This window comes from Saimiri boliviensis, chromosome 10 (genome assembly GCF_048565385.1).
Source record: "Saimiri boliviensis isolate mSaiBol1 chromosome 10, mSaiBol1.pri, whole genome shotgun sequence".
Lineage (NCBI taxonomy): Eukaryota > Metazoa > Chordata > Mammalia > Primates > Cebidae > Saimiri > Saimiri boliviensis.
This window is the reverse complement of record NC_133458.1, coordinates 79,945,445-79,971,837: the sequence shown is the minus strand read 5'-3', so window position 1 is coordinate 79,971,837 and position 26,393 is coordinate 79,945,445. Positions and strand designations below refer to the sequence as shown.

The 26,393-nt window shown below is 34.1% G+C and overlaps 1 long non-coding RNA gene across 2 annotated transcripts in view; it reads right to left on the bottom strand.

The window, feature by feature from the left end:
• The window catches only part of LOC141580104 (uncharacterized), a 555,778-nt gene that overhangs the window by 63,727 nt on the left and 465,658 nt on the right, over positions 1–26,393 (bottom strand). For both annotated transcript variants that reach the window (XR_012512140.1, XR_012512139.1), the window contains exon 3: positions 8,080–8,171. This is a non-coding gene — a long non-coding RNA (uncharacterized LOC141580104). The remainder of the gene's footprint in view (positions 1–8,079; positions 8,172–26,393) is intronic.

Here is a 26,393-nt window from a genome sequence, read left to right as displayed (position 1 = left end):
CAAGCGATGATTTTTTATTTTCACCTTCCATAAGTGTAAATACAGATGTTTATGATGAGTTAACCAAAATACGGCAATGTTTTAGTAACTGTAATATTATAGGAAGCTTTGAGGAGTTGCTGAGTATGAATGTAAAAAATGAGACTACTTTTAAAAATAAACCTTCAATTTAGTTATTAGAATATATATGCTCAATATAAGAAGTCTCCCAAGGAGGCAAGATACTTATTCTGATGGTATAGTAATTGCTTTAAACGTTTATGAAAATGCCTTTCTGGCTTTTTTTTTTTTTCCGTAAAATTAGGTTTACTTCAGAAGAAAACCAATTTACTTTTTTGCTAACCTATTTTTTTTTTTTTTAATGTAGAGAGGGGTTCTTGCTGTGTCACCCAGGCAGAGTGCAGTGGCACAATCTTGGCTCACTGCAACTTCTGCCTTATGGGTTAAAGCAGTACTTCTGCCTCAGTCTCCCAAGTAGTTGGGACTACAGGTGTACAACACCATGTGTGGCTAATTCCTTTTGTATTTTAGTAGAGGCGGAGTTTCACTGTTTTGCCCAGGCTGGTTTCGAATTGCTGAGCTCAGGCAGTCTGCCCACCTTGGCCTCCCAAAGTACTAAGATTACAGACATGAGCCACTGTGCCTAGCCTTTTCTGACCTAATTTTTAACCCCAAACATTGTTGTTTTGCTTCTTTGTCTAATTTACTCACAAGAATTTGGGTTCACATTTGTCTCTTGGGTTGGGTAAATGGAGTCATCCCTCTGAAACTAATTTTTTTTTGTAGCAATGTAGGCTTTAGCTTTCTTTTTTTGAACATACTTTTAACATTAATTTTGAAATTTTCATCTGTAAAGTTATTTCAAGAAGCATATGAAATATTCTGCAAGAAGGATCTCTTTTACATAAGATTTTCTTGGGCATACTAAACATTACCCCATCCATTCTCCATTAGTTGAATTTCAATGAAGCCCCATATTCTTTCTAGAGATAGCTTAATCTGGTTTCACATTATAATACAGTTTGAAGGAATATGTATTTGCCCCACTGAATTTCCAGTGTGCTACCACTTTTAGAAAAAAAGTTAGAAAAGGGATTCTAAAAAATGCATTTATATGATGCCAAGACCAGCTGGCCATGGAGACCCCAACCCAGGTGGCACTGAAGGAATTAAGAAACATACACAGAGACAGAAAGCAAAGGTGGGTTCAGAGTGGGACATCAGGAGCCTCATAGCATACCCAGCTAAGAGCCTAGAGCAGACTCTGACCCACGTATTTATCATTTATATTCCAGTGGCAGGTTCAACAAGTGGATGCTCTTTGTTCTTTCATAGGTTAAAGATAAACTAACCAGGCAGCTAGTGTATGTTCACTACAGGTTAAAGATAAACAAGAAAGTATTCTTTATGAGGGAAGAATGGAGGCAGAGTCATATATCCTGTGTTCAAAGAACTATTTCATCTTGTGTGAAACATTCATATTATTTTCTGTTTTATAATGCTTTGAGCAGTTTTTCCCTTTGGGGAACTGACTAGGTATTCCTTGCTGCCGCTCTCAGCAAACTATATGATATATTACACACTTCAGGATTTTCTCTGAACAGTATGATGGAATCATTATTGTCAATAATTTGGGCAAAAATAACTTCTTTATTCATCTCTCAAAGAAGTGTTAATCAATGGTTTACTTGTTTAAAACCAGGAATTTTGGTAAATCTAAAAGATAGTATAAAATAAAAATTACAACATTTTTATCACCCTTTTATCAAGAAGAATTTATTTTTAAGAAGTAGTTACTGTAAAACCATAAGCTGCAGATAGTTATATTAGCCATTCAAATTGTTATTTTAAGCTAGTGATCACATTGCTTTTAATTATGTCAAAAGTGATCCTTATTAAAATTCTTCAAAACAGAGGTAAAAAGAAACAGCTTGGTTTTTCGAATACCTTAAAAGTAATGCATAAAGCTAAAGTAAACAAAACAGTATGATAATAGAAACTGAGTAAGGAGACCTATTAAAGTAGAATAAAAACTGATCCTCTTTCATAGAATAATGTCCACGGTATATTATTGCTGAGTGCAGAAAAGTTATAGACTATTAGACATTAGATAATACCTGTAGAAATATATATGTAACCATCTGTGTATATAAAGTAAGTGTTCTAGATTTTGGACCACTCACAGATGAATAAATTCTGAGGAGTGGGATTCCGAGTTGGTGGAATTTCAAGTGTTTACTTTTATCATTTCCTTGTGTGCTGATTAGTTAATATTACATTATCAGAGATGTAGTCTTAAACTCTTAGACCCAAATGATCTTCCTATGTCAGCATTGCTTAGTTGGTTTTTATCTTAAAAGTCAGAGAGAAACAACTGAGAATTTACAAAAAGAAATAAAGGAAGGAAGACAGAAAAGAAAAGGAAAGAAAGAAAAAAACAAAGAGAAGAAATAAAGAGAGACAGGAGGGCTAGAACAACAATTGAGAAGAAATTTTGGCCCTCTAGCATTTCTGTTCTTGGTCAGAGTCAAAGTGAGTTTATAGAAGATGTTCTCAATTTTGCCATGTGTGTGTTTAATTTTATTAAAACTTAATTTGCCACAGTAAATTACTTTAAGGATTTGAACCTATTGATCTTCAAGTTACTTTAAATTCCCTTTTCCTCTTTTGCACTTGGTTTCTAAACATCTGTAAGATACATCTCTTTGAACTCTCAGAGCAAATTGTAACTTTGAAAATTGATTTCCATTTAATTTATTGAAAGACTAGATAAAAATGAGAGAGCACTTGTTATAACCTTTTGACTTTTAATGGTTACAACCTATCAAAGCATTGTTTTTATTTACTGATCTTCAGTAGGCATCTTGGAAAGTGAGTGCTCTGATGATATGTGTCTGGAGTGATTTTCTGTTTACGCTGGCACAGTGATACCTGAGCAATTCAGACTTCAGTGGGGAAACATTGCAGGCTGTGTGATTTAACAGCTTCTTCCCTGTTCTCATACTCTTGCCAACAGTGAAGCTGATGCCATGTTTACTGCTCAGCATTTGAGCTGTGACACAGTGTACAAATTGTGGCATCTCATTGGCCATCTGAGTTTTCTCATGTGAATTGCAATAATCTTTTTATCGCTATTTAATTACATTGAGCATATTAAAAAATCTGTTTTTTGTCCACCTGAGTGAATTGCACTGAGCACTTGTCATGGTCATTAATATTTTAAAAAGTATATTATAGTACATGTTTGGCCATGTGCCACATAGGAACTCACTTTACCTAATGAAAACTGCAACCACTCCGAACAAAATTTTCTACGTTACCTGTGAAACTATGGTACTAGATCCTTAAGAAAAAATGTAGTTTATAAAATTTCGAATTCCTGAATTTTTTGAGTATTCAAAGTAATCATATATTTATATGTGTGTTGATTAAGGCTGTTCGGATATAAGCATTTTCTATTACCTCATAGATGTTTCAAGAGGGCAGACTATCAGATGACCATTTACTAGACAAGATTTTAGACAAGTTCTTGGTTTTATTACCAAAATTTAAAAATATCTATCTCCAGTCTTTACTAAAATTTTATGACGAAAGTTTTATGACATTGTGTATAGTCTAGCACTGTGCTAAAGTGCAAATATCCCAGAAAAGCACAAAATCCAAATTGTTACTGATAATTTACCAATCAGATTAATCTATGCTTTGTGAGTAAAGGTTGTGACAGAAAGGGAATGCACAGACCATGAGAACCCAGAGTGTCTATTAAGAAGTGAAAGGATGTCAAGAAAATTTGGAGTGGGATCAGTGGGCCAGGAAGATTGAAGGAGGAGGAGAGAAATGGAAGAGAGGATGTTTCTTAAGTAGTTTTGCCTTTTCTTTTTTTTTTCTTTTAGGTAGGGTTTCCACAGAAACAGAATCTGAGATAACAATTGAAGTGCAAGGAGTTGATTTTATAGGCAATAATTTGGGAGGCACTGGAAGGAAGTGTGGTGGGAGAAAGGGGAGAAGAGCGATTTAAGGCAGCAAAGTGAGATTAAGACTTGTTTGCAGGTATTTTACTGGACAAGTGATCATAGGTAACAAGAGTGAAGGACATTGCGTGTGAAAGAGAAAGGCAGAAAAAGTCCAGTACAACCACTGGTTAAGGTGGCCATAGTTATAATGGCTAGGACACAATTCCTCAGTACCTTCTGAAGACCCTTCTGGAACACATCTCGGAACTGTCCATTTATCTCTGTGGAGAACCAAATGGATAAACGCTGATTCATTAACATAGGACACAACACAGTGTGCAGGGCAAGTATAGCTCAGTTTTCGAGTCGGATGGACCTGCTTTTGTGTCTTGGTACTGCCTGCTTACTAGCTATGTGGGATAGTTGTAAAACCTTCCTGAAAATTTTATCTTATATCTGTAAAATAGGGAATACTATTGCCTATTTTTCCGATAAAAACCCTGATAAATCACCGCGAAAGTTTTCAATAATTATTCCAAACCTTTATCTCAAATTATTTTTGTCTAAAATAGCAAAGAGAACTTTTACTTTGAGACTCAAAGTTTTCTCTTGAAAGATGAAAATGAAATCCAATTGTTGAACACAGCTACTAACTGTTTTACTAGTTTATCTTACATCCCTTTGATAGAAGCAGTAACGCAAAGGAAAGCATTGAAAAATGGTGTTAAATAATCATTAAATTTAACCACCATGGTACAAACTGAATTTGTGAACATTTTAGTATTTTTGACATGTACATGGATTGGTAAATATAAACATAGATAGTATTTTATTACTTCATATATATTTGACTGACTTTGTGAATGAATTGTGAAAACTTTTTCTCATTTTGCCACTTCTATCATAGAAGGGAATTATGGCCCAAAGTATCATGTATGTGCAGCCTTGAAAGATACCTAAGAGGTCAGAAATCAACACTGATCTTTAACCTGTGAATGAAATCATTAAATCATAATGAAACAAATTTTGATCAACAAAGTCTTTTAATTTTTTATCTTGTTCTCTCTGTTTTTAATATGAAGGATTTCAATTATGTGTAATTAGATGTCCATCCATTTTATCGGAACTTAGCGGCAAAGTTGAGAGTTAGTACAAAATCCATTAAAAGTCTTTCACGGTAATTACTTACTTTATGGCCTCTCACAGTAGGGAGGAAAAATCCACTCCCAAAGGGCGCACCACCTTCCCTCCACGGTCTCACTGACTGGGGAGAGTTTGTGGGATCACAAAGACCTTTGCTCCAGGGTAAAGCAGCTGTTCTGCGTGCTTGCCAACTGAAGTGATGGTCTAGCAAAATCTCAGCAAGGAAAACACGCCACATCCTCATACTCATGTTGTGGCTACCTTCTCTTTTCCTATTTGGCATACCCCGTGGGACACTGTCTTATACGGAAGGCCAAGACGGGTGACATACGTGTGAACATATGGCACTGCCCTCCCGGGGTAATGTACATGAAAGCATATGGTGCTGCTCTCTTACTTGTCAGCAAACACAGGAAGGACTTTGTCATAGTTACATTGTTTATTTTATATAAGGTTCTGAATTGTCCCTGAAAGGGGTTAATTTGCATTCTTTCTAAATATAAGGAAATATCCCAGATATATAAAAGAGCAGATGGTTATCTGATTCCTGGGAAATACATATGTATATAGTATTTTCTATCAATATTTTATAAATATGTTTCTGCATATTTAGAACTATACATTCTAAATAAATGTATTTCTAAAGAAGTAAATGACTTTCGTCATATATATGTATATAAACACTAATATGTCATATAAATAAAATCACAGATATACAACCTTAGTAAAATGATTATCATTTTGGTTTTTTTTCTTATAAGGCTTTATTTTTAAGTGTTTTCATTCTGACATATATTATAAAATAATTTTCAGTTTGTTGGTCTTTTGTATGTTTTTACATCCAAGTATTTTTCATTCTCTCTGGCTAACTCATTCCTACTCTACTGCTTGTAGTTTAAGAAGATTCTTCTTTCAGGAAGTCCAATATCCCAAATTAAGAATAAATTTTTCTTTCGGCGCCTTTTAAAACTTGGCTCTTCCTTGCTATTGTACTCACCATTGCTTAAACACTTGACATTAATAACCACAACACATAACCACGGGGAAGAGACGGTGTCCACTTTTTTCACCAGGGTGTTTCTCCCATAATGAGCATGGGTTTTAGCAAGAAATAGATGGTTAATTAATATTGAGTGAATAAATTAAAAAATACACCCATATAGGTAGGAAATTATTAAGACAGGAAAAGCCAACAGTAATAGGGAGAAGAAATGTAGCAGTAGGAAAGTCATATCTAATAAGTGACTGAATGTGGGAATTAAAGAACAAAGCAGAATCAGGAAGGAATCTGAGATATTTTTGGTAAGGGTGGAGAAAGGAGAGAGGTTAACAGTTTCCCTGGCCTGCTGTCTTCAATGACCCAGTCTGAATACCTCCTTTGTTTCCAGTATTTGGGATGAATTTTGTTATTATAAGAAAAGCAATTATGTTGTGTTACCACCTCTTTTGTCCCCACCTATCTGATGATCGGGGGTCTCTTGTTGACCTGCTCCAAGGCCAATTCATTACGTGCTATTGACAAACCAAATGTAACATCACCACCCTGAAGACCACACAGTTAAGACTCTCTACTGAGGCATAAAGACTTTTCTGTCGCTGGAAGATAGTGTTCTTTCAACTTCATGGAGCTGCCCTAGCAAGTTACTCAGAATAACATTATTCTGCTTTCCAAGGGCTCTTCTTTCTTTTTTTGCCCTTGGTTAGACTCTGCTTTTTGGCAAACTGTTCATTATTTGTTGAAGGAAGTTATTTCAAATCCCAACATAATTATTTAATTCAAATGGCATTTAAAATACTCCATTTAAATGTTAAGATTTTGTGAAAATGCCAAATGCAATGCTTATACATAATTGACAATTTATACACATTAATGTCCTGCTTACATTGTTTGATAATTACTATCCATGTACCCTAACAATGCCTTTATGTTCCTTATAGAACAGAGGTGGGCAAGCTCTTTACGTTAATTTCCAGTTAGAAAATACTTTCAGCTTTGAGGACCTTGCAGTCACTTCCATTGCAATAGTCGAGATGGATAATATGTAAACAAACAGATGTAGTTGTGTTCCAATAAAACTTTATTTATAAAACCAGGCAATAGTCTGTATTGGTCCCTGGACTATAATCTGTTAATCACTTTTATAGATGCTTTAATACGCCAGGTCAAGATGTGTGACACTTGATACATTGTTAGGCCCTTAAGAGACTTTAACTAGATAGCTAAGCAGTTGTTTGTTATGTGTGGGACATGATAGGGAGTGTGAAGTAGGAGTTGGTGAGTATATTTTCTTATATTTCTTATGTTTTCTAGGCAGCATTAGAATTCCTTAGTTTTTTGTTTTTATTTGTTTCTTGTGGATTGCTGAGCTATATGATACAGTTTAATAGCAGTAGTTGATGAGGCATGAGTAGTCACTTATATTTTAAAAACCCACAGTATGGTCATCAAGGAATATGTACCTTATTGAAAGCTTGCTATCCTGTCTTCTTTAAATCAATTTGATTAAAGATGAGTTGCATTTTATATTTACGTACAATAAAATGAACCCATTTAATTGCACTGTTTGATAACTTTTGACATATTTACACAAGTGATCATTGTCAAATAATGATAAACACCACATTTCCATTACTCCAAAATGTTCCCTTATGCTCTTGCCAAACCATGGTTTCTTGAAATGCATTCTTGAAATGCATGGATCTACTTTCTGGTACTATAGATTAGACTTGGCTTTTCTGTTACCTCATAAGAACGAAATCATATAGTATTGTTTCATATCTTGTTTCTTTTTCCTGCTATAGTTTTTTTGACAAGAATACATGATGTATGTATATATCATTTGTTCCCTTTTAATACTTAGCAGTATCTGAATGTATTAATGTATCAGAATTTACTTAGACACTATATTAGTCAGTTCTTGCATTAATATAAAGAAGTATCAGACTAGATAGTTTGTAAAGGAAAGAGGCTTAATTGACTTACAGTTCTGCAGTATATACAGGAGGCATGGCATAGGAGGCCTCAGGAAACCTCAAATCATGGCAGAAGGCGCATCTTGACACAGCAGTTGGAAACTGAGTGAAGGGAGAACACATGGTCAACAACCAGATCTTGTGAGAACTCACTATCCATGAGAACAGCAAGAAGGAAATCCACCCCCATGATCTAATCACCTCCCACTATATCCTTTCCCCAACGTTGGGGATTACAACTCAACATGAGATTTGGGTGGGGACACAGAGCCAAACTATATCAGGCACTCAGCTACTGGTAGACATGTGGATTGTGTCTAGGTTGAGGCTATTATGAATAAATCTTTAAATATTCATGTACAAACCTAGAAGTGGATTTATTTGGTTATATGGTAAGTATATAAGAAATGACCAAACTGCTTTCCACAGTAACATTATCATTACATTACCACCAGCAGTGCATGACAATTTCATTTGCTCCATAGTCTCACCAAAGCTTGACATTATCGGCCTTTTTACTTGTATCCATTTTTAATCATTGTGTAGTGTTAACCAATTGTGATTTTTATTTACATTTCCCCGATGATAAAATACAGTGAACACCATCTCATGTGGTTATTAGGCATTCATATATTTCCTTTTGTGTTATCTCTGTATTTTTGTCCAATTTTTGATTCAGTAGTTTGCCTTTTTATTACTGAGTGATAAGAATGTTTGAAGTATTCTAAAGTCCTTTTTCAAGTTTATACATTTCAAGTATTTTCCCCTAGTGTGTGTCTTGCTCTTCAGTCACTTAATAAATTCTCTAAAAAGGGCAGCTTTTATTTTTTATGAAGTCTAATTTATAAAAATATTTTTATCTTTAAAGGTTTTTGATCTATGTAATAATCTTTGCCTATCCCAAGATTGCAAATATTTACCCCGATTTTTTTTTTACAAGTTTTATTAAATTTTTAGTTTTCAAGGTTAAATCTATGGCCTATCTCAAGTTAACTGATGTATAGGAGGTTGTGGTATCAATTCTAGATGCATTTTCAAGTGGATATTCACTTGTTCTAGCACCATTTTTTGAATACAATATTATTCCTTCATTTAACTGTCATGGCAACTCTGTTAAAAATGAATTGATGATATATGTGTGGGTCTTTATGTGATTTCTTTATTTTGTTGCACTAATCTATATATCTATATGTAAACGGCACACTGTGTTAATTATAGCTTTATGTAAAGTTATGGCATAAGATAGTGTAAATTTTTCAACTTTACTATTTAAAAAAAAAGTCTTCTATTTTAGATCAACTTCCTATCATTTAAATTGCAGAAATAGTTTGTCATTTTCTGCAAAATTGCCTTTAAAGATTTTGACTGGGAGAAGATTGAATCTATAGATAAACTTGGAAAAATTAACATAAAGATGAGTGTTCAGTCAATGAACATAGTGTATATTTCCATTAATTTAGGACTTCACTTTTTACCAGCCATGACTTATAGGTGTTCTTGCAGATGTTGCTCTAATGTTGTTAAGTGTAATCCTAAATATTTCATGTTTGACATTTCTTTTTGTAAATTACATAATCACTATAAATTATTTAAGTCCAGTTTTCAATAATTCATTGCTATTATATAGGAATACAATTTATTTTTACATATTGTCTTTTTATACTTCAGTCTGCTTAACTCATTTACTAATTCTGGTATTGTTAATGTAGATTCCCTAACATTTTTTATGTATTGTCTCATTGGGGAGAAAAGACAGTTTTAGTTTCTAAAAAATTTTTTTCTTCTAGAAGTTTTATGGTTCAGCTTGTACATTTATGCCTATGGCCTATTTAAATTTAATTAATTTGTATGTTGTTGAGTACCATTAGTTACTTTCTTCCCTTTTTAAAAAAATTTTTTGCCTTATTGCAGTGATAAGGATCTTCAATGTGATATTGAATAGAATTGGCAAGATTGGGCATCCTTGTCTTGCTTTCAGTCTTAGGACTTTTACCACAACACATCATGTGATATGTAGGTTATTTATAGATGTCCATAATCAGGTTGAATATTTTCCTTTATTCCCATACTGTTGAAAATTTTTTTCATTAATGGATAAGGAATAGGCACACATGGTAATCATATCCTTTTCTTTTTCATTCTGTTAATATAATGAATTACATTGATCGCTCTGAAGATATTGCACATATCATTGTTATTGCTGATTTCTACTTATTTTGTTGATAAATTGCCTATTGCTCCTGTGTTGATCACTAATAGCTCTTTCAGTTGACTCCTGTATCCCTTCATTATATCCCCATCATGTGGTGCTTTGTTTGTGTGTACGCTTTCTGGCACTACCAGGTTTTCCAGGCTCATCTAGTACATTTTGTGCTCTAGCTCTACTATCAATTATTTCTCCAATGAATCCTGGTTTCTTTTGTTGGATGATCATAATAGAAAGCAAGATCTGGACACTAGATATGCTTATTACTACTGGATGTCATTGCTTCTAGGTCCTTTCAGCTGACATTTCAGATGTCTATATTAAATATATGTATATATGCTAACCCACAGGTATGCACATATCAATAAATATTTCTAGATGTAACCATCTGTGTGTCTATATTGAACTACAAATAAGTCCATACTTATGTCTCCCACTCTGATCCATTACCACATGGTTCTTCCTGGTCTCCTCTCCTTGCTTACCTATAAATTCCTGCTCCAACAGTGAGAAACCTGACTCTTGCCATCTGACAACCATTTACTTCCTTGCTTAATTCTGGCATACCTGTATAATGGTTCTACAATTATTAAACCTTATCTGAAAGGGAAACAAGGTTATTAATTAAATTATAGTGTAAGAATCCTCTTGTCTATAGTGCTGCAAACTACACTTATTTTTAAGCTAACTTAAACCTGTACCCTAATCTTTTTCTGAGGATGTTTCATATAGTTGTAATGTATTTAGATTCTTTTGTCAAATCTGCATTTTTGTCTAGGATCTCTGGACCTCTTTAATAATTCTTAGGAAATAATTGCATTCATTAAGATTTAATCTTTGTTCTGTGGTGGTCTATGGATTTTGAATTATATGGATGAAATCAGATATATACTATTACAATACCATAGAGAAAAATTTCATTGTCCTAAAATAATCCTTTGTGTTTCAACTACTAAAACCTCCTTTCCTTCCCTGAGCTCTAGAAACCACTGATTTTTTATGTCTCTGTAGACTTTGCATTTCCAGAAGGTTACTAATTTGAATTAGGCATAGCATTTTCATCTATGTCTTTTCATGGCTTGATTTTTTCTTTTTAAAAATTCCTTTGTTTCTTATTGTTGTAGCTCGAACTTTCAGTCCAGTGTTGAGTAGGCATTGTGAGAGGGGATATCTTTGCCTTATTCTGATTTTAAGGGGAAATCATCCAGTTTTTCATATTTAGCTGTAGGTTTTTGTTGTTATTCTTTAGCCATTTGGAAATGTTTCCTCTCTATTCCTTGAGATTGAGTTACCTTAAATGAGTGTCACTCATCAAACGACATGATCATTTGATGTTTCTTTGGTTTGGTATTGAGGTGGTGAGTGCATTGATTTATTTTCAAATGTTGAACAAGCCCTGAAGACATGGGGTAAATTCTGTGTGTGTGTGCGCGCGCGTGTGTGTGTGTGTGTGTATTTACACAATATTGGATTCAACTTGCTAAAATGTGTTAAGAATTTTTACATCTACTTTCAAGAGCGATAATGGTCTACAGAGTTTTCCTTTATGTAATGTCTTTATTTGGTTTGGATATTAGGGTATTGCAGGCTTCATAGAATGAGATAGGAAGAGTTATCTTTGCTTCTACTTTCTGAAAGAGATTGTGGAGATCTGGTATCAGTTTCTCTCTTAAGTGCTTTGGTAAATTCACTTGTGAAACCATCAAAGACTCATTCCCCACCCCGTTTTTAGTTGCAAATATGAGGTGGGAAAAGACTGTGTCATCTTATGATAAAATCTCGTTCTTGTAATGGATCTGTGTTTGTGGCTTGTGACCTGTCCTAGTATTCCTTTCTTGCATAGCTTTCTCTATTCTTTAGGTGAAACAGGAAGGGTAAAGGTGGCTGGAGTGAGAAAATACACTTCCCTCATGGCTCTGGGACAAGGCTGTGGTGTATGTAGCCTTTCCTGCTGGAGAGTAGGCATTTTTTGGATGGAGAAGTCTCTGTGCATATTTTACAACGATTATTCTTCCTCTTTCTGTCAGAGTCATGAAGGGATCTTTCTTGGCTCTCCAATGTGAGAACCTGATGAGGTTACTGTGTGTAAATTCTTCTACAAACTTCAGCCCCCAGGAGTTTCTCATACTTCCTCTAGTCCACCCTCACTTTCCAGCAAGTTATCAACTTTTCTACTTCAGTATTTGTATTTGCCAGGGTTCTCCAGAAAAAGAGAAATGAAAGGAGATACAGATATACAATTGGCCCTTGATCAACAAAAGTTTGAACTGCATGGGTCCCCTTTTACATAGATTGTTTTACTAAATATATTGGAATTTTGGGGCAGTAACAATTTTTTTTAAAATCGCAGATAAACCATATAGCCTAGAAATATCAATAAAATCAGGAAAAAGGTAGATATAAAGAAGGTATGTCATGAATGAATAAGCTATATGTAGACTGCAGTCTTTTTATCATGTACTACCATAAAATACATACAAATCTATTATAAAAAGGTAAAATTTACCCAGCTTACACAATACAATTATAGACCAAATATGGCATCATTTGCAGTATAAGCAAATGTAAAGGTACAATATTAAATCATAACTGCATTAACAGTGGTATATACTGTACTACTGTTATAATTTTGTTGCCATTGGTATTGTAGTGAGCTTAAGTGTTGTGAGTATCTGCTTAAAACCGTACGTTGCTAATTATCTCCACATGAGCAATTCATATAGTAAACAAAATATAGCAGTAAACAGTAATCTCTGATGGTTCTCATATATTTTTATCATATTTACTGCGACACCATAAACTCTGAATAACACCAAGAAATACACACTAAGTTCCAGTAGTAATGTTGAAAGTACTTCCAAGAAGCAGATAAAAGTTGTAATATAATAAAAAATGAATTTCTTCAGAGGTAATGTAGATTAAGGTCTGCAGCTGTGGTGGCCTGCTATTTCAAGACAACAATGGTTAAAAAAGGACAATTGTGAAAAAAAAAAAAAAAAAAAGAAAAGAAAATTAATGCAGCTACACCAGCTGGTATGCAAACCTTCCACTCTTTGAAAAATATTTTTAATTATATTGAAAATGCAGTTTGTATATGTATGCAGGATTGCTGTAAGAAAGGCATACCTATAGACTTAAATATGATTGAAGAAAAAACAGTCATTACATGACAACTTAAAACCGAAGGAAGGTAAAGGATCTAAAGATGAAACACTGAACATCAGCAAAGGATGGTTTGATTTTAGAAAAAAGTTTGGTTTAAAAAATGTCAAGATAACAGGAGAGGCAGCTTCTGCCAACCAAGAGGCAACAGACAATTTCCCAGATGCCATTAAGAAAACCATTGAGGAGAAAGAATATCTGCCTGAACAGGTTTTTAAAGCAGATTAAAAAAAGTTCCCTAAAAATTATAGCCAACTTATCCTGTCAAACTGTAGTATATGTCTCCTGAATTACATAAGAGGGCTATGTTCTGTTTGGACTCTAGTTTCTATGAAGGAGGTCAGAAATTGTCCCAGACAGAAAAGCCAGGATGAAAAATGGTCTAGTTTTCTATATGTTTATATATAAAATAAATTTAGGAAAATTAATGTTGAAACTTAAACTCCAATGTATAGTATTAATAGGTGGGACCTTTAGGAGTGCTTAAATAGTGAGGTTAGAGCCCTCGTCAAGGGGATTAGTGAGCTTACAAAAGGGCTGGAGGGAACCTGCTAAGCTTTTTCTGCCCTTCTGTTCTTCCTCCATGTGAGGACAAAGCAAGAATCCTCTCATCAGGCACCAAACCTGCTATGATCTTTTGATCTTGCACCTAGCCTCTAGAATTCAGAGAAATAATTTCATATTGTTTATTAATTACTCATTCTTTGGCTCTTAAATAGCAGCACACCTCATCTTTGACTCTCATGCAACGGGGTACAGTGCCAAGTGTCATGCATATTGTGTCTACTAAATATGAATACTGTGAGATGTCCCATTCTATAGATAATGTTGTCTTGCTAAATAGGTGTGAATATAATGTATTCTGTAATTTCACTTTGGGGTGTCATTTACTATTAAACCTTTTAAGTCTGGTTTAACCCAGGGGTTCTCAAATTGACTTGGTCAAAGTCTCCATTGTGAAATATCTAATCACATAATAATAATTAGAATGTTTAAATAATGGGAGGTAGGAAAGCAGAGAAAAAGACAGTCTAATTAATCTATTCTTTTGAGGAAGTAATTTTTTAAAAGTCAAAAGAGGACTTCACTTTTCGGCTGTGAATTTCAGAGGGGACACAAACACTGAAACCATGGAATACAATCCCTGACCCCTGCAAATTTATGTTCTCTTCACATGTGAAATGTATTTATTTTATCTTAACAGCCAGAACAGCCTTAACTCCTTCCAGCATCAACTCAAAAGTCTAGAAAGCCCACTATCTTATCTACATGTCATCTAAATCAGATGTAAGCGAGACTCAAAGGTGTGACATCATGAGACAGATTCCCTCCAGCTGTGAGGCTATGAAGTCAAGCAACTTATATGGTTCTAAAATAAAATGGAGTAATATGCACAATATAGGCATTCTTATTCTGAAAGAGATCAACAGGAAAAAAGTAAGTAGCTAACAGGTCCCAAGTAATTCTGTTCAGATTCATTCAGGGTGGCTAGAAAACTGTTAGTGAAATATTAAGGAAAGTTATAGATGATAGTATCAAATCTTTTGGAAGGCCAAAAGGTTTTATTGGGACAGGCTGAAGGCAGCCAGTTCATTATGTTAGCATAGGGAAAAAGATAGGGACAAGAAAGGCTTCCCCAGTTAAATCTGTTTGCCCCACATTCCTTTGTCTCTAATTTGTTTGCTCATGTAAATGTGCTGGATGGTCCTCTCAGGGGGAGTTCAAAGGGGAATTACGCATTAATGGGGTTTTCTCTGGGCCCTGGAACCTAAAGCTTTTATCAATCATAAAACTACTTTTTTAACCATGATGATTATCAAAAAGCATGTTGATTTAAAATCTGTTATTAAATCTATCCTGAATAAATGTGGACAGCTATAGAGAGTTACGGTTGGTTAGCTGCAGTCATCCTCTAAAAGCAGCCAACAGCCATCCTTAGCCCACTCAGATTAGTGTATGTGAGTGTATTTATTCATCCATTATTAAATCAGGGCACAGAACAGACCTCTGCAGGTGGTAATCAATGTCTCATAATTCCAGAACACAAGAAAGCAAACTTTAAATATTGGGACTTGAGAACAGTCTTTGACTCTATGTCCTGCTTTCCCAGACCTCAGGTGGACCCACTCAAAAGGTTTTGTTTGTCACAGCCCACACAGCAGCTGTCTCTGATTGGAGTTTTACACTTGGGGCTCTGTCAGCCTGGTGTTGCATGCTGGTTGCTCTGTGGTCTCAGAGGAAGAATTCTGAGGAATGCAGGAACTTCTTGGGGTCAGGTTGATTACGTTGGACCACTTTCATCCTGGAAGGAGTCACATTTTATCCTTACTGGAATATACACTTTCTCTGGATATAGATTTGCTTTCCCTACATTCAGTGCTTCTGTCTACACCACCATTTGTGAAGTTAACAGATGATTTATCCACCGTCATGGTATTCCACAAAGCATTACTTTTGATTAAGAAACTTACTTCCAAGTCAGAGAAGTAAAGCAGTGAATTCATACTCATAAAATTTACTGGTATTTCTGAGGCTTTTGGACTTGGACTGAGCCATGGTAACAGCTTCCTTGGCTCTCTAGCTTGAAGACTTCTCAGCCTCTATATATCACGTGAGCTAACTTCCTTAATAAATCTCCTTCTACCTACCTATCTGCCTGCCTGCCTACCTGCCTGCCTCTGTCTCTGTCTCTGTCTCTGTTTCTCTCTTTATATCCATTCATTTATCTATTATATGCTGTTGGTTGTTTCTCTCTGGAGAAGAATTAATAATGCAGGAAGATTCCTTAAACTTGAAACATATGACTTCAGGAATTGGAGATTAAGTTTAGAGTAAGTTTAGTAAAATATCCTTTAAATCTTACTGCTCTGCTTGTAAAGAAAATTTAGGGAATCAAGTCTACCTTTATTTCTTTCTATTTCTTTCACTGTACATGCTACTTTTCATGTACAAAAGTTAGAGATGTCTGTATTCATTTTTCCTCTTCCACCCTTTCTGCCTCTCTACTTTTTTAACTTACATGGGTAAGCCAATTCATATTTCTAAACTCTCATTCTTTATCTTTACAAGTTCAAAAACTCTATTTTGATAAAGCTTACCAACTTTGACTGTTTGTCTTTCTCTGTCCATTCTCCTTTGTGTTGAACTATTATAGTACATATGAGTTTGTTTAATTGACCCTACAACGTTGTCTTTCCCTTGATGTATTCAAGTATCAGATGACTTAAATGTTACTCAGATACATATTTATGACAGATGTTTGGTAGCTCACTGTCTCCTCATTGGTCTTTCCATACTCTCAGACACAAGACACTGTGAAAGTACTGTATCTACCACAATATTGTCTCACATTTGTATTCATTTATTCTTGACCTTAGAGCTAACTTAGTTGACTCATAATGGTTTGGTGTCTCTTTAACATACAACTATATCCTTTTTAGTAGTGATTTCATTTCTAAATAACACTTAAGTGGTCTTTATTCTTGGCCTGCTGACTGGTATAACTGCAAAGGCAATCGGGGAACATCACAATATTCTCTGGCGACTTTTTTTGAAATAAATCAGAAGTGGCTGCATATCTAACGTGCACACAATGTTCTTTTGTTGCTTATGTCTTAGCAACCATCCAACACATCAATTCCCAATCTCCTTTAAACCATAGTTCCAAAAACACACATGCAGTTTTTACTGACTTTGCCTTTTTATTTGATTCTCCTAATAGATTTGTTCCTTATTGGATTGGCCCTGAGCTCAATCAAAATGTGCATTTAGTTTATCTTGGGCACATTTGGCTTCCCCTTTTCTTATTCTACCTCCCTGACTGTGGAGTGCAACCCTCTCTCTGTGTTTACTTCTTGCTCCTCATTGTTCCTCATAATCTGCTTTCTGGAAAACAGTTCTATTTATTTTTTAAAAAGTATATTTAGTTCAGTCCATTATATAATGGGGGCTGTTGCATTTAAACAATGATTGCCTCTAGTGGTACTATGAGTGGCTTTGTTCCAGGCCATAGCAGTTGTGGTAAAGTGGAACCAGTGTTTGAAAAGGTGGACCAAATGTAAGGCTTCTGAATACCCTTATAAATACATCATTTCTATAGCAGTGTTTGGCTTAATTCTAAGTATTTCAGTGACATGCTTTGTCTATAAAACCTGAGATGACACCTTCTGTTTGTTCCACAGGAATTTTTCTATTCAAAGTGACAATACCAAAATTCTAGTGAGAACACTTTTAGGAAGGATATATGCTTTCGTTAAGATTACAGGTTCTAAAATCAGCTGATTTGAATCTTTGCTCTGGCTTTGGTCTTTTCCAGATGCATATTCTTTGGCATGCTGTTTAACTTTCCTAACCTGCACTTTCCTCACCCAAAAATGGAGAAATTATTGGAGATGTCCCATAGAGTTATTTGAGAATTAATAAGATAATTTATCTGAAACAGTTAGCAAAATACTTTATAACAAATGCTTGACAAATGATAATTATTATTGCTATTCTCTCTAGTTCACATATTAATTTTTTTCACTGAAAAATAAATTCCAAGTCTCCAACTAACACAGAGTAGGCTTTGATTAACCCCCATCACTGTGAATAATCGAGGATAAATTTTTGCCCTTTGTATTGTTTCTTCATATCCTGATGCTGACGGTTCCATATTTACTGACAACACCTAAATTTGTGCTCAGCTATTTTTGGAGAATGGACTAATCACAATAATGGTGTAATTTCAAGTGAACCCTTAATTCTCATACAAAATTATTAGAAATATCATATAAATTAGCTTCGAATCATAAAATTGATTTCTGAAAGACCACAATATATACATAGATTTGTCAATATTCCTATTTATAAGAAACACCAAAATCTCACTTGAGGGATGTCTCATAAAACTAGCTAGTGCTGATGTTGTGTGACTAGGAAACAGATGTCATAAATCCAGGTCACTATTAGCTCTAGCCTGATATTCTTTTGATTATGTTTTTAAGTTTATGTTTCTTGGGTCTTGAGAAGGAGAACATGTTTATTGTTACTATTTTCCTGTTGTGGGGAGACTAGAAACCATCTAGGGATACAAAGAGCTATGAGTAAAATATTCTAGAATAAGAATAGCAAGGAGAGTCAGTTTCACATTTTGCCTAAGTCTTCTATTTATGGTCTTCTCCTTTTTCTTTACCTTCCTTTTTACTTCTTAGCACTCTGTTCCCTCCATAATACCTTCCTCCTTCTCCAAACACCTATCTCATGCCATACCATAATTGTCCTTCCTTCAAAATTTTTTAATTGACAAATAAAAACTATATATTTAGGGGGTAGAATGTGATGTTTCCATACATGCATAGTGTGAAATGATCAAATCAGGCTAACTAGCATATCTGTCACCTCAAATACCAATCGTTTGAATATTTAAAATCAATTATTTTTGCTATTTTGAGATATACATTTTTATTAATTATGGTAACCATGCTATGCAATAGATCACTTAGACTTATATTCCTCTTATCTAAGGGAAACTTTGCACTCTCTGACTAACATTTCCCTTTTTGTGCCAATCATCCTCAAGACCCTGGTAACAACCATTCTACTATCTGCTTCAGTGAGTTTAACTTCTTTAGATTCCACATAGAAGCAAGATCATGTAGTAGTTTTCTCTGTGTCTGGCTTATTTCATTATTGTAATGTCCTCTAGGTTGACCTATGTTGTTGTAACTGACAGAATATCCTGCTTTTTAAAAGCTGAATAATATTCCAATGTGTATATGTATGACATTTAAAAAAATACATTTATCCACTCATGGGCTTTTTGGTAATTTTCATATCTTGCCTATTGTGAATAATGCTGCAATGAATAGAGAAGTGCTGATCTCTTTGATATATTGATTTCAATTTCTTTGGATATATATGCAGAAGTGGAATTGCTGGTTCATAACGTAATTCTATTTTTAGATTTTCAAGGAGACTTTTTACTGTTTTCCAAAATGGATATACTGATTTACAATACCACCAAAAGTGTGCAAATTTCCTTTTCCTCCACATTTAGGTCTTAGTATTATTTTTGCTTAATCACCTCCTCAGTTTCTGCTTCTTTTATGCAAGTAGCAACATTTTATTTCTTTGACTGAGGTTGTTGTGGTGGGATGGGACTTGGTGTGTCTGTTTGTTTGTGTGTGTGTATGTGTGTGTGTGTGTGTGTGTGTGTGTGTGTGTGTTTATGGGAGGAGAGTGTTTTTCCAGCAACCTACAAAAAAAATCACCTTCAGGGAACCTACTCTTCATATTTATTTTCAATATCTAAGTTTGCTGAAGAACTATTGAAGAGAGAAAGTAAAGAAAAGGTAGCATTAATCCACTATATTTTATCGTTATTATTTAGACAGAGTTACTTCTATTATTGTCTCTTCAAATTCACCAGTTCTTTCATTCTTTTCATTCTGCTATTTAGTTCTTCCATTTAGTTTTTAATTTTGGTTATTGTGTTTTTCAATTCTAAAAGTTCTAGTTGGTTCTTCTTTGTATCTTGCATTTTTTTTTTTTGCTGAGACTTCCTATTCTTTAGTTTTAATATTTGATTGCTCATTGACGAATTTTTATGATGGCTGCTCTAAAATCTTTGTCAGATAATTTCAAAATCTATGCCATCTTACTAGTGCTGTATATCATTGTTGTTTCTTACAGAAGTTGTGATTTTTCTAATTTTTGGTGTGATGAGTGCTATTTTATCTTGAGGATGTTTGGGGCATTCTGTTAGGAGATTTGGGATCCTCTGTTTAAGCAGGATGCTTCTGACATCACTCAATGGAAGAAGGATGCTATTGCCTCATTAATGCTCAATGGTAGTAAAAATCCCGTTTTCCCTGGTACTCTCCATTGATACTCTGTGAAGGAGGAGATAACTCATCACTAGTTTTTATATGGCCTCCATTACTAAGGAGGCCTCATTACTTTAAGGCAGGGACAGAAGAACTATCTCTCCACTAGCCTTCTCTGACACCTCTTCTGCAAGCAGAAAGTGTGTCCCATTACAACTAGCAGAGATTGGAAGACTAGGCTCTCCATTTGTCCTTTGCTAGCAGAGATGAGTTTCAGCACTGCAGTATTGTCCATGGTATTGTCTAGAATAGATAATTTAAATTTCCATCAATAGGTAAATATGCAATACAATGCAGCAGTAAAAATGAATCAACTATTTATACACGATGAAAAACTCAGGAAAAGAACCAGACAAAAGGTATGTTTGGCTTGGGCCCGTTAATTTTAGAAAGTGTAAACTAATCTATAATGACAAAGTAGATCAGTCATTTTCTGTATACCATCAGGAGTTAGGGGGATGAGGAAAATGAAGTTACCAGTGTGAATTAAGACACTTCTTTGGGGAGTGATGTTCATTGGCTTGATTGTGTTGATGATTACATGGGCTCGTATTTATGTCAAAATGTATCAAAATGTACCCTTTAAATACATGCCTTCACTTTTTCAATTATACCTCAATAAAGTTCTTTGAAAGCAAAGAAAACATCAATTGAAAATGACAATTCAGTACATAACTGATAGAACAGAAATAATGCATATTTCTTGAGAATTGAGGGATTTCACTTACATGCAGAGGAGGATATGTTAGCGCTGTGTAGGGATGCTAGCCAAAATAACAGAAACATTAAAAAAATGCCTCTGGCGACCCTCTTGTGATAACCTCACTCAGGTAGAAAAAGACTTCTCAGTTAAATTTAGTAGATTACAAATCTCCATTTATGAATATTTAATGCTAGCAACCCACACTATTAATTTATTTTAGGATGTTAGTAGTACATGGACTTTTTGAGGAAGTGAAGAGTAAAAAGCTATAGCATTTTGTGTCATTAAGCTTCAAGGAAATAAAGTTCTGTTAAAAAAAAGTTTGCAGGACATTAGGAGGCTGCAACCTGACCTCATACCATACCTTTTCCTGTTTAAATTTTATCTCACAGCAAATTAATATTGATATATATGTATTGGGTACAAAGTGATATTTATGAATGCAAAGTGGAATAAATAAATGAAGCCAGTCAACATATTAATCACCTCAAATGCTTATTTTTTGAGTGGTGAAAATACTGGAAATTTGCTGTCTCAGCAATTTTGGAATTTTTAATACAATATTATTTATCCCTCTGTGCAACAGAACTAAAAAAGAAAAAAAGAAAAAAAATCCTTGCTTCTCCTGAGATATTGTTACCTTTGACCGTCATGTCCCCATTTTCCCCAACCCTCAACTTTTGCAAATACCATTCTACTCTCTACTTCTATGAGGTTGTTTTAGGTTATACATATAAGTTGGAATATGCTATATTTGTGTTTCCATGGCTGGTGTTCTTTTAGAACAAAGCTATTCAGTTCGAGCCATGTTGTCCATAAAAGACAGCATTTTCTTTTTTAAGGCTGAATAGTGTTTCATTGTGTATATATACATAGATATACATTGTTTCCTTTAACCATTCATCTGGATGGACACTTAGGTTGACTGGACACTCGAGTTGATTCTGTAACTAGCCTATTGTAAATGGTGCTGCATTGAATATGGAAACCTATCACTTCAACAAATTAAGTTTAAAATATTTTGTTAAATATTGAGAGATGGGATTGCTGGATCAGATAACACCATTTTTCAGTTTTTTGAGGAACTTGCATACAGTGTTTTCTCCACATTCATGCCAACCCCTCTGTTTCCTCTTTTGATAATAACCTTTCTGAGAGATATACCCTATTGAGATCTTAATATGCATTTTCTAATGATGAGTGACGTTTTTCATCTCTCTTTTGGCCATTTGTATGTCTTCTTTTGATAAATATCTATTCAAGCCTCTTCATTTTTAAATTGGGTGGTTTTCTTGCTGTTTGAGTTCCTTATATATTTTAGATATTAACCCCTTATCATATGTATGGCTTGCAAATATTTTCTCCCAATCTGTAGGTGGTTTCTTTACACTATTAATTGTTTTCTTTGCTGTGTAGAAGCTTTTTGTTTGATCGTTCCATCTTTTTAGAATCTCCTTTTCACAGGGTAGTAATTAAGTGCAGTTACTTGGAATGAGAACACATTCAAGTTCCATTCCTATACTTACTCGCTGTGTGATGTGGAGGAAAATTGTTTTGCCTCTGTTTCTCAATTCCTTTATATGTAGTCTTGGTGTCATAATATCAAGTTAAATGAATTTGTTGGGCTCAATACTGATAATATAGAAGTTTTTATCTAGTGTCTGATTTATGCCGAACACAGTGTATGACAGTTATCTTATTATTTGAACAGAAATAATACGCCATGGTAATATTTCCATTGCTTCAGTAATATATACATAAGACGGTCTTTGACAGGCATTGTTCTCATTTTTTTTTTACTCATTAACTTTCACTGCAAATTAGAAGAAATATTTCCTGTATAAAAATATAGACATACAAGTTGTCTTGAACACTAGAGCACAAAAAAAGGATTATTCAATACAAAGAAATTGAAATTAGCTTCAAATAACAATTTTATAATTATCTGAAAAATTAAATAATTCCTAAATTATGTTTTTTGTACCTGTGGTTCACTTCCAACCACAAAAAGCATAAGTTCGGAATTAATTAATTTTTCAGATTCCACTCAGGTAACCGCTATAATGACTAAAAATATCCACAAAAAAGTGAAGATATAATAGGTTAAAGAGAGAAAAAACGAATACCAACTACCTGTATCTGTTAGCAGTTTTTTTTGTTGTAATACTGAATGTAGGTTATGCAGAAAAGCTTTACCAAATAGAAAAAATAAATGGCAAATTAGCAAAAAATAAGATAGTTGGTATTAGTTTTTTCTCTCTTTAACTTTTGGGTTCAAGTGATCCTCCCACTTCAAGCTTCTAGAGTGCTGGGATTACAGTGTGAGCCACTGTACCTTGTCAGTTTCAATATTTTGAGTGCTGGGATTACAGCGTGAACCACCGCACCTGGTCAATCTCAATTTTTTTTTTTTTTTTTTGTGGTTGAATAGTATATCATTGTGTATATATAGACAACATTATCTTTATTCAATCAAACATTGATAGACACTTAGGTCATACACGTGAATTCTTTGAAGGTCATAACTTTTTATTTTTTAAATTTTTAATTTTTTTTATTTTTTGCAGAATGTGCAGGTTTGTTACATAGGTATACGTGTGCCATGGGAGTTTGCTGCACCTTTCAAACTGTCCTTTCCCTTCACCCCCAGGTCCCCAACAGGCTGTGGTGTGTGTTGTTCCCCTCTCTGTGTCCATATGTTCTCAGTGTCACCATGAATTTGATGGCCTTTAGCTATTTCTAAGATTTTGACATGTGCTCTAATCATGTTAGCTGTAATAATTATCACTAAACCCAAATCTTACTGGGTTGCAATAATGAATTTTCTTACATAATCCTCAAATATTATATAAATTTGAATGGACATTATTCATTCCAAAACATGAAACTCAACACCACATTAAATGAGAAACAACCTCAGTAAGGCAGTGGTGTCATAGATGATAGATCATCTTTACAACCAACACGTTATTTTCTCCTTTAGTTTCAAAAAGGGGATGATACAGATTTTTTCCTTATTCAAGAAATGTGAAAAATAATATCTTAGTATCTGGTTATAGATTAATAGGCAGACATTAAAGATATCATTTTTTGAGATCTAATTACAGTTTTTATAGTTCTATAGTTTTTAAGATTAGTTTGTAAAATGCATTTTTCAAATGCATAGCATAATTACAAGTAGTAATATGAAAGCTAATCTTTAAATCTTCATCGAATAACTTTGTTTATGTAAATGTTTCTAATTATAGTGGAATATAGTGTATCATTTCATAACTTTGTGCATATCTATTTCATATAGATATCTTTCAGAACAGAATTTTATTATTGACAAAGGAATAGATTGTTTTTAGCTGAAAGATACCTCAACATAAAAGGCTGTGTTTTCATTTACCCTAAATACAGGTTTTAATATATGTCTATACACATATATAAAATATATAACAGTGTAACACATAAGGTTATATCAATATGTTACATTAACATCATTATTTTAGTTGTATGGTATATTAATTTAAAAATATATTTAAAAGGCATTTAATATGTATATACAGTATGATCAACTAAAAGTACAATTTAATGCTGCTTGAGTGTCAGTAAATGAATTTTGACATGGCACATATTTAACTAAAGATAGCAGTGAAAGGGACTAACTAATGAGACCAATACTATCAATAATTGTATCATCAACTAAATTTTGATTGAATTAATCGTCCAAAATTTATATGAACTTAGGAATACATTATAAATATATGTGTTTCAGTAGCCTTGACAATAGCAAAGATTAATTGCCTATGGGTAACCTTTAAGAGAAGAAGCAGACTGAATTAATAAAGGATTATGTGTATTTAAAAATGCAGACTTGAGCAGATGTGGTGGCTCATGCCTATAATCCCAGCACTTTAGGAGGCTGAGGTGGGCGGATCGTAAGATAAGGAGCTGAACCCAGCCTAGTCAAAATGGTGAAAGCCTGTGTCTCTACTAAAAATACAAAAATTAGCCTGGTGTGGTGGTGGGCAATTGTAATCTCAGCTACTCGGGAGGCTGAGGCAGGAGATCTGCTTGAACCTGGGAGGCGGAGGTTGCGGTGAGCCAGGATGACAGAACTAGACCCCGTCTCAAACAAACAAAAAAACCCACAGATCTCTACTGAATAGTTCAGTAAGAATCCACATTCATAATAAAATCCTTCTAGGTACGTCATGTGATTACCATGTTTTATTAAATGAACAAAAGTGGAAATGAGAAAAGTGAATGTATGCAAAATGCAGATGAAGGGTAGTCTAATCAGAGAGTGGTCCCTAATTCACAGTGAGTACAAATGGACAGGGTCTCAGTGGCATTATTGCATACAATGTGAGATACTGTATTACCTGGACAAAATGGTGTCTTGCCTAGGAAAACCATGATGGAGTAATACTACTTTATGCTTACTTAACATTGTAGACTAATTATACTTTTAATAGTAGGAAATTTTAAGCATAAAAAAATCACTAAGAATATAGGAAGAAAACATACTTTCATTTCAGGTAGTTAGCATTTTATGACAGGAAACAATGATAGCATATTGTAAACATCTTTTGCCTACCTTTGTATTTTAATAGTTCAATAAGACCACATTTCTCCAAAGACTCATTCTCTTATTGAAAGGTAATGGTGGGAACCAACTTAAGAACATGTAAAATGCAAGATTTTTTAATCAATGAGAAGCTATTAATTTAACCAACCCTTCCTGTAATAATATTGAGACAGACTGTCTGCCTGTTTTTACATTATAGCTAGCTTTGCAATCTGTGTAGAATTTAATGAGGTGTGTAATTTTTGTGAACTTATTGATTCTGAGAGATTGAAAAATTTTAATGCTACTGAACTTTGGTATTTTCACCTTTCATTTATCTTAGATAAAGAGAATTATATTTTAGTGCCAGCTGTTGATCCCTTTGCATTGCTCTTATTATACAAGAAGTGCTTTTCTCTAATGTACATAGAAAATATCTTGGGAAGATTATACAACTGAGTTTGCTGCTCTCCCTATTAAAACTCTTCCTCATACTTCTATTTTCAAATATTTCATAATCCCAACTAATTTCTTCTTCAGGGTTACATCTTTGAGCACTCCTGGATTTGCATTTAGATCATTATGTCTTATTTTAGCTGTGCAAGAACCAAATATCTTGTCTCTTGACAGTATTTTTGTGCTGTGGAATGTTACGGAAGGTTCTGAGCCATTTAAGATGCACCCAGCTAAACAGAACAAACCATTATACTGTGATTTTTGGTAATTTAAGAGGTCTGATATAGTGGAATATGTCAATAAACTATATTAAAAATAAATATGTAATCACAAAACAGTTATAGAACACTGCATACTGTATATTGTAATTGGCCAC